The sequence below is a fragment of the Aptenodytes forsteri genome, unplaced genomic scaffold (assembly GCF_000699145.1).
Source record: "Aptenodytes forsteri isolate BGI_AS27 unplaced genomic scaffold, ASM69914v1 Scaffold252, whole genome shotgun sequence".
NCBI classification, from domain to species: Eukaryota; Metazoa; Chordata; class Aves; order Sphenisciformes; family Spheniscidae; genus Aptenodytes; species Aptenodytes forsteri.
In genome coordinates, this window is record NW_008794281.1 from 412,758 (window position 1) to 422,685 (window position 9,928).

The following is a 9,928-nucleotide window of genomic DNA, read 5'->3' on the forward strand; positions in this document are numbered from 1 at the left end:
TGTCTGTTGTCAGAAAGGTTCGTATGAACTCCAGTGGGACGATGAGAGACACTGCAATGGTATCTCTTTAAAAACATGACGAGCTGCTCTGTCTTGGACGATCCGGACATCATGAATGCTGTAACTGAGCTTTGAATACAGGTTTGGTGTGGGGGGGTTTCCCCACTGATAGAGTTCTCCATCCTACTCGTCAGTAAAGATTGCAATAACACAAAGCATTACTCAGCTGGGAGCCGTAAGACCAGCACCGGAGAGAAAACTGAAACCTTCTGCAGAAGGTCAGTCTTTTCACACTGACTCAGAGGACAGGAAAGTGAGCCCTTCCTCCTGGAGACAGTGAAAGACGGTATGGGATGCCCAGTATGGATTAAGAGGGCGATCAAGAAGCCTGAGAAAAGCAACTTTCTTCAGCTTTTAATTAGTGGTTACAGCAGAAAGGGAATTTCTTATCTTAGCAGGCCAGGAGAGGGGGACTTTCAATATCCAAACCAAGAAGCTGAGAAGGCAGCCCTTATTTCCTTACTCTAGCTCTGTCCTTAAATATGCAGTACTCTAATGTCCCGAAAAGGCTGTTGGCTTATTTCCCACAGGCTCATTAACAGTGCTTACCCTTTCTCTGGTTTTCTTTGCAGGGAAAAAGAAGTTACTGGGAAAGTCCATGGACAATCTTGTGGCTACAGAGACACGTGGGTAAGATAGAGAGAAAAAAAATTTCCTTGTGTCCCAACAGTAACATCTGCATCAGTTTTTGTGAAGGTTATTCTGGGGTGTTGGATTTTGGGGTATTAATTTCAGTAATATTACTAAAGGCTTCCATAGGTTTTAGGTTGTAATGGAAACAGAAGCAGCTGGGTTCATGGGTGATCTGGCGGCTCCAGATAGAAGTTGGTAGGCTAAGATATTCTCCGACATCTGCATCAGTTTTTGTGAAGGTTATTCTGGGGTGTTGGATTTTGGGGTATTAATTTCAGTAATATTACTAAAGGCTTCCATAGGTTTTAGGTTGTAATGGAAACAGAAGCAGCTGGGTTCATGGGTGATCTGGCGGCTCCAGATAGAAGTTGGTAGGCTAAGATATTCTCCGACTGGATAAAGCCCTAAGAAACCTGGTCTGATCTCATAGCTGACCTTGCTTTGAGCAGAAGATTGGACTAGAGATCTTCTGAGGTCATTCTAACCTGAATTATCCTATCATCCTATGAAAATAGAAAATATGCTTTACAGAAACCAATGCAGATGTTAGGACAGAGAAGATGGTTCCCATCTAGAAAAAAAAAAAAAGATGCATTTTGAAAAGATTGTGTTATGCCAATTATCTTACAGTCTGAAGTTACATAAACCTGAGAGAGGAACTTCTCTTTTGCTAATATAAGCCTATGGAGAGAGCAGTATGAATCTTTCAACACTGATGCAGTCCTACAAGATTCAGCTGGATTTAACCAGGACCACATTTTAATTGGGGAAGCACAAAGACTGTGACTAGAAGATTAAAAACATTGCTAAGAAGTTTTTACATTAACTTTGTTAATATGAAAATGATTCTTTAAAAAAATGGGCATTTACAACCTCACATTATCTGTACATCAAAGGAAAAAGCATTTGCCTCGATTCTAAGGTAAGTTTATATGATTACAAAGATCTTCATAGAACAGGTGAGCTAAGGGAGAGAAGGAGAGAGGTTGTGGGTTCACATTTTTGCTTTAATATTAATATTTTGCACTTCTATAATCTCTTTCATCTAAGGATTTCAAAGCACTCTACGGACATTAATGAATTAAGCCTCACAGCGGTCCTGAGAGAAAAGGTAATGATTTAAAGATTGAAATTCAAAGAGATGAATGGATATAAATAGGAAATAGCATTCCTAAAATTTCATATAGTACTTAGACCATATGGAAAATCCACTATTTTCCTCTTCATTTATGTCCTATGTGCCTTCAAGGCAATTCACAGTACTGGAAAAATTGTTAAGAAGTGTTTACAACTGCTTACATACAGACAGTTTGGATACAATGACAACGGTAGTAGCAGAATAAACAGGGAATAGATTAGATCGCAAAAAACAGGGGTTGTTTTGAACATGTTAAACTTAATTTCAGCCTGTAGAGGTAAAAGATTTTACAGAATACTTTTGTATTGAAACGGTTTTGCTTTACAAATTACAACATTCAGGATTGTATGAAATAACTTAACCAAGACAGTAGAGTTAGAGAAATGCTCTCCTGCTCAGAAGCAAACCCAGTCTCTGCACACAGAGGCCACAGCAAAAGGAAGGAGGTCTTGGCACTCACTGGAATGGAGGCAAGGAAAATGCACAGTGTACAATACATTAAAATGCACTTACATCTTTAACGACCAGCCAAATTCCTGTGCCTTTGCTAACCTGACAAGTTTTGTATATAAATAATTGTATTGACAGTTAGCAGAATTCATCCCAAAGGATGCAATATTGTGTGCAATGATAAAAACAGTATCTTTCAGAAAGCAAGTGAAGCCTTTGATGCATGGGGACGTGGCATTTCAGGAGGTGAGCAGGTATTCTGTGAAGTCTTGCAACTTTTCTTCCTGTTTTACGTTTCCATTGGTCACAGATACAAGTTCCTCTCAAGCACATTTGCAGTTCTCCAAGCTGTAAAAATTCATAAGCAAGACCCAAAGGGAAAGTGCCTTGTATCTTCCAGGGAGAATGTGTGTTCTAATCATGTAATGAGATCTCTCTTGATGTACAGCTTTCATTCAATGGAAGAGTCAACAGTCACGTTAAGGGCATGTAATTACCTAGCTCAGAAGTTCTTGCTGTCCTGGGGCATTAGGAAATGAACCTCTTCGCAATTAGATCTTTTTTTTCCAAGTTTTTTTTGTAATTGATTATTCATACTTTGAACAGAGCTAGAAACTGAGAAGTATCTGCTTACAGAGAAAATAGCTTCACATCAATCAAGAAAACCTGCAATTACAAGTGGAAGCTCATTTCACACTCTATAAAAAGAAAACAAGACCTGAGTTATAATACATGCATATTAGCCTTTATTTACAATTATGACAATCGAGCTTCAAGATAAAAATCTAGGAGCAGTTTTTCCTGTAGGAGGGCACTATTCTTAAGTGTTCAACTATAAGAGCGTCTGAGTCACTTTGGCCACCAACCATTTGGTTCAAAAAAGCAGCATCGTTTAAAGGCCATCCTCCCCTTTGCTTTGCGCTGCCACATATCTCTGTCTCTTCAGAGAGTGTGGCAGGCTGAAAAAACTTCCAACCCCAAAATCAACATCACTATGCAGATTAACCAGGAATAGCCATATTGTAGCAAGCCAGCTGCACCTATCCCTCTAAAACTACTCTAAGGTCTTAGAAGGTAAAAGCAGATGTACCAAGTCATGCTAGAAATCAGTTTTGTTCAATGTCCTACCCCTAACAGTGCTCAATAACCAAAGTCTGTGAAAAGATGTAAGAACAAACCAAGCACAGAGTTATATTTCTGTACTGTATACTCCCAGCTTCCAGCAATTTGTGGCTCATAACCTGAGCCTGAGCCTTCTAGCTCTTGTATTAGAAAAGAGAGTAAATGAATACTCCCAAGTCTTCCTCTGAAGATAAACAGCTGGGCGATCATAGGCACCCGGGCATCCCACACAATTTCCTCATCTTTTTGCATTAAACAGGTAAAACTGTGTATGAATTCCCATAGGGGCACAGGCAGAAGACAAAGCCAGACCCTTCTCGGTGATGCCGAGCGAAAGGACAGGAAGAAATGGGCACGAGGTGAAATACAGGAAATTCTGTTTAAATATTTTTAAAGTCTTTTTTTTTTTTTCCCCAGTTTAAGGGTGATCAAATGCTGGAACAGGTTGCTGAGAGAAGTTGTGCAGTCTCCACCCTTGGACACAATCCTGGACAACTTGCTGTAGCTGGCCCTGGTTGAGCAGGGGGTTAAACTAGGTGATCTCCAGAGATGCCTTCCAACCTCAGCTACTCTCTGATTGTGTGAAATACCCTTGATTAGCAAGTAGTAGTGTGCTGCAAAAGATCCAGACCCAAAGGATTTCTATTCTTCCTGGCTTGAAGCAAGACTTGCAACTTCATCTTCTATAGCCCAAACTCTTGTATTCTGTATGAATAACTGCTGTCAGGCCAGAAAGAGTCACTTACACTTAGTCATTCTCCATAGCTTAACGGTTAAGACATTCCCTCAATATATGGATAAGACAATGATCCTGTACATTCATCTTTAGTTGTCTTGTATGAGCAGGCTCTCATATAAGTCAACAGCAAAAGTGCTACCAACTATAAAACAGGGACTGTCCCAGCAAAAAGATACTATTTTTTTAACCTTTTGAGTCGCAGGTGCTTATGCACCTGCTTATGCAGTTTATCATCAAAAGAACCAGCTCCAAAGTACAAGTAAAACTTGAACTAACAGTTTTAATGACTGGTAACAAAGATAAGATCAAAACAATCTCTCTGGTCCTGCACTATATAAATTATAAGTAGGCAAAAGCATACATTTCATCAAGGGGTCATGCATCTCATAGAGAAGACACTGAAGCATTTGAGAGGTCTGCAAAATTCAAGCTCCCAGACTGGGCTTCATCTCAAAAATCTTCACACACACATCATTAACGGATTAAGAACTTAAGCCTCCAGTTTCTCAGCACAGGCTTCTCTCATTTGAAGGTTAGTTTATCTTTTATAAGTAGCAACAGCCCTTATCTTCTCTATGGCTTAGCCATTAAGACGTGGCATTTATTTCAGTTACTATTAATTCATCTGGATGAACAACAGAATTTTACTTTCTAATCCAAACTCTACAAAAATGTGCAGCATCAAGATACATATAGTTCTTTCCTTTTGAAAAGCAGAGGCAGTAGGTTTGCAGACTCCTATAGAAGCTAAGTTGTCAGGACTCTCTCAATGTTCTTTATATGCTGTACACACACCACTGCATTTTACTTTTCAGTACCCAAAGTTTTTGGTCAAGATGCTGCTTATCCCAGGCTAACAGAACTCAGACGCCCCCCGTCAGCTCAGGAAGGCTCCTTAATCCAGAGCTGAAAAACATTAAAGGTAGAAGATTTTTAGTTTGTTTGCTCTCACGTGTGGAAATGCCTTTGGAGTGTTTAAGAGCTAAATTCTTACTTTCTGACAAGCTGTTCCCTTACCTATGTTTTTCACTTTCAAAATCTCTCCCTTAGAGCACTGAAGCAAGGGTATTTAAACTACGCATCTAAACTGAATAATGTCTATTAAAAAAGGAATGTGTAAGGAAGCCTAAGGATGGCTGAGTCTGTCTTTCTTGACAGAAGCTACTTATATCCAAGAAGTCAATGTTTCCTCTGACAAAGTGCAACATGTTCTTCCTGTATTATTTGTTATTAAAAAAGAGTTTAAACCAAGTTACCAAATCCAAACATTCAGACACTGGGAAGATCAGAATTCCAGATTAAAAACAGCAAATAACACCTTATCTTGTGTAACACATTCAAAATCAAGCTCTAACTCCACAGTTTATGCTTCTGTTCATTTATTACTGAGATCGGCTTCACTGTTAGCCTAGACTTTTAGGGAGCTGATGAACATGGAATGGCTTTGCTTGTATTATTCACTCAGAGAGCTAATGTTCTGTTATAATTTAATTATTTCCATGACACTGACACTAGCAAGTACTAATTCAAATACTAGTTCTAAAATACAACTGACACTAAAAGTTCCTCTGTTGTCTTGGGTGCCCCAAGCTAGCCAAGCAAACTCAGGAAAGCAAGAACAAAGCGAAGATTAGAATGCAGGTGGTTCTTAGTCCAAACCGAGGCGTTCAGCATCTCAGCGAGGCGTGCAGCCTGGCCGCTGGCTAACTGCATGACCCAACAGTGGCACGTACAAATAACAGCGATGTTGGATGCACACCGAAGAGAGTTTTAATCCGATTTACAAAAATCCCATGAGGAATAAAGGAAATGTGTTTGTTCCCAAGACAGGTTAGCACAATATTGAGTTGTCATCTTGTTCACTTCTGCTGTTGCCAAATCAACCTGCTGTGGTCCCTCCCCATTTTGTATACTGTATGTGTTATCACATATTGTCCCATTTAAACACCACACAAACAAATTTTCATTGCAGTTAGCAGGAACTGTCTTGTTTGCAAGTATCTGCTCCCATGCTAATTTAATCAGTTCAAACAGTTACAGAAAATTTAAATCCATCCTAACACTAGCCAAAATTTACTGGAGTGCAAAACAAACCTAATACATTTATTTCATACTGGCAGTCCTAACCTGACACCTTTAAATACCTAAAATATTTTCAGGGGAAGGAGAAGACAGGGGGAAGAACAGTTGCAGATGAACCGCAGCTGCGGAGTCTGCACCTAACACCTTTGCATATAGAACAGTCGTTACCACAACCGCTGAACAAACCGGGCAAGAAACAGCGTGAGCCAGCCCCGCTGCTCTGCAGTGCTTGGCTGCTGCAGATGAGCCAAAAGAGGCATCAGCTTGGTGGCAATGTGCACCTCGGGTGAACATCTGTCTGCCTTTTTATGAACTGTTAAAATAAAGCTGAAGGAGAGTGGAAACAAGACCTAAAGAACCAATATCCAAGGTAACCACAACTGGATCATATTTATTTTGGCTAATTTCTTCTTTACAGTCAATGTCTCCTAGACTTCTTGGAGCAAGTAACCCTGTTTTGAAAATTGCAATAAAATTAATACCAATAGAAGGTCCCTATATTTTTCAGTAACCTCACCTGAAACCTAGCTGCTACTGCTTACGCCTTGTAGGAGAAATTTCTCTATGGAAATTGTGTGCAGAGACCAGGTACTTGTAAAGAAAAAGAAGGTTCCATACCAAAAATACTCTGGATCAACCATGTAAATAAAAACATGCTTCCCTTTCCCACTCCCCAACTTTTTTTTTTAATTTAGTTTAAATTTTTTTTGTCTGGGTGGGGGAAAGAGGGAGTTGAGCAAAGAATGTTATGACTATTGACCTGAGACAGTCTCCTGGAAATAATCTAACAGCAGGGAACAGCAAGTCCTTTTCAAAACCAATGAAGCAAGAAAATGCTGTTGACCAAGCTATTGTGAGAGATGTGAGGGAGGGGAGAGGGGAAAAAGAGATGGAGAAGAAGGAAGAGAAAGGATGAAACTATGCCTTAGACTCATACTTACTGTTTCCTTTAAAAGAAAACCACGTATTTTCAAGGCCATTTTCTGCCCTTTCTACCGTAACTCACCCAAAGAAGACCCGTGGCCAACTCGTTCCAAAGAAGACGCCTGTTTTTAGCGGCAGTCAGATGGCATGCTTCGGGTTATGACTGCAGGATTTTTGCTCCCAGCATACAGTGCTACATAGCCTTGGATTTTCCCTGATCTGCCTCTCCTTATATGCCCTATGGTAGCTTTGAAAAACAAGACAGTATTTCTGTAATCTTAATATCAGTTTATGTCCTTCTTTGGAGGCTCTATCTTTTCAGTAAAAGGCCACTGTCTGAGACACAGGAATTCTGAAATCGTCACATATTTACTTAAAAAAAAGCTAGGGGGAAAAAACCCCAAAAAACCAAAACATACTCCCAGTCCTGATGAGGTTATCAGCAGTCAGCATTACCAGGACCACTTTCACTGTGAAATTATGGCCTCATAGAGAGCCTGAGGGTGAGGAGGACCTTGCTGGGAGATGTTTTGTGTGTGTTACTTCAAGATGCTACTACCAGTACCAGCTGGGTCAAGCACTGTAGCAAAGTTGGCCCTAGGAACACAGACAGCGCAGATACTAACTGTTTGCTTTCTACAGATGCTTTTTCTCTACAAACCCCCTTTTTGTTTCAGAATTACAATGGACAATATTGATACATTGTTGGATCTGCACCTAACGGTACTTAAAAACATAATAAAGAACCTATATGCTCGCTCAAATAAACAACACTCGCCATCTTAAATAACTTAAGAATGACTGTAGATGAGACATGGTCGTGTTAGAGAAACTTCCCGCTCAGGGTTTGGGTTTTGTTGTTTAATGATCTTCGGTTCTTTTTGCTGATCTTTCATTCTTTTTGTGCATGTGCAGAGGCACACCGAGTAGTTTCTCACTGAAATACAAACCCCTCAATGTTAATTCATCTTTTGAGTTAATCCATTTACACCGAAAGCCAAGAGACTGAAATTATCATTGTTGTGGACTGACAGTTAGGGGCTCCATCAGGAAGCCGTAGCAGTGGATTTGACTTTCCCAGTTCCTCATCATCTTCCCACATCAAGTCTGCTAATCTAAACTGTACATAAACAAAGGGGGGTTTATTGTCTGTGAGTGTTAGGAAAGTCAAAACCGAAGCTGTGTGTGAACTCTGGCTTTTATTTATGGCATTTGTTGGTGAAACAGACGCTTTTTTCCCACCACATCTTAAAGGAGAGTGGAATCCTGCTCTAAACCATCAGAAATCATCTATTCTTATTACTCAGATATGTGTAGCCACTATTCACACAGAGCAATTTCATGAATAAGTTAGTACGTACTTGCATTTTTAACCATGATATCACACCTTAGGATTCTTTTTTAAGGAAGAATTCCTTGGTTATTTCAAGAAGTAAAAAACCAAAACAGAGCAGGCAGGTTTTAAGAACTTTGCACAGTTATCTATAAAAGAAAGTTCCTGAACAAAATCTGAACTATTGATGAAATAATGAAGATAGTTTTCCACGTATTTAGGTATCAAACAAATAGCCAAGAAAAATGTAATGAAAGAATAAAGAAAAAGACTAAACAAAACCACCACAAACCACCTTTGGGATGAAAGCAAGCATGTGTAACGGGAGCCCAAAGGGTAATACATTCCGAAAGCTGTAAGTGCCTGAAAATGAAGGCTTAGAATGAAAACACGTCCTCAGCCATAACTCTAGCATCACTAATGTAAAGCTATAATCTTTTTTCCTATGTTCTAACTATTATCCATGCACTACGTGTCAGTTAAGAAGATGTGAGAGAGCAGGAATTTTCAGTGGGGTGGAAATCTTTTGTCACCGGTTTTATTATTTATAGGGATGTTAAGAATAAAATTACAATTTTGTCATAGCTTTTAACTGATCTTTGGTTTACTGCTGCTGTGACAACGTTTTAAGGAGGTAGACTGTGAAATGAAATGATACGTTAGCACTCTAATACACTTAAAGTATCTTTTTTTTTTTTTTTAAACCAAAAATAGCAGTTTCAATATTAACACTGGAAAGGTTAAAGCCCGTATCTGTGATGAAAGTGGGAAAGAAGCAGATTTGTTAGCAAGCAGGAAGGGATACCAGTTCAAGCTTCCGATACCTTTTTTGTATTTTGAGGGCAGGTAGATACATACAACTGCCTGGAGTCAGAGAATTCCTTTGCTTTAGAAATTTTCTTATTAGTACCAGGAAAAATATAATATTTTTACCTAATTATTTCACAGAAAATAGAAGCATTGCAAAGGGAAATGATTTATGAAAAAGGTCCTCCTCGTCCACAATCTGTCATTCTTTCATAATATAGCTCCTACAAGAATAGTCACAGTGGTGGTTGCAGCACTGTTTAAAGAAGAAGATACTAATCAGAGCAAGCAAGAAAGCAGAATGTATCCATGAGTTAGCAGTCAAGCTCAACCTACTGTTGGTTTCGCTTCATAACTGGATATCTACAAGGTTTCAAACTTAACGCAAACTATGGATTTGAGTGGGATACCTGAATTTTGAACTGACTCACTCTCCAGAGAAGGAACATGAAGAAATTTGGATTCACTGTATTCATTATCATAGAATCATAGAATAGTTTGGGTTGGAAGGGACCTCTGAAGGTCATCTAGTCCAACCCCCCTGCTGTGGGCAGAGACATCTTCAACTAGATCAGGTTGCTCAGAGCCCCGTCCAACCTGACCTTGAATGTTTCCAGGGATGGGGCATCCACCACCTCTC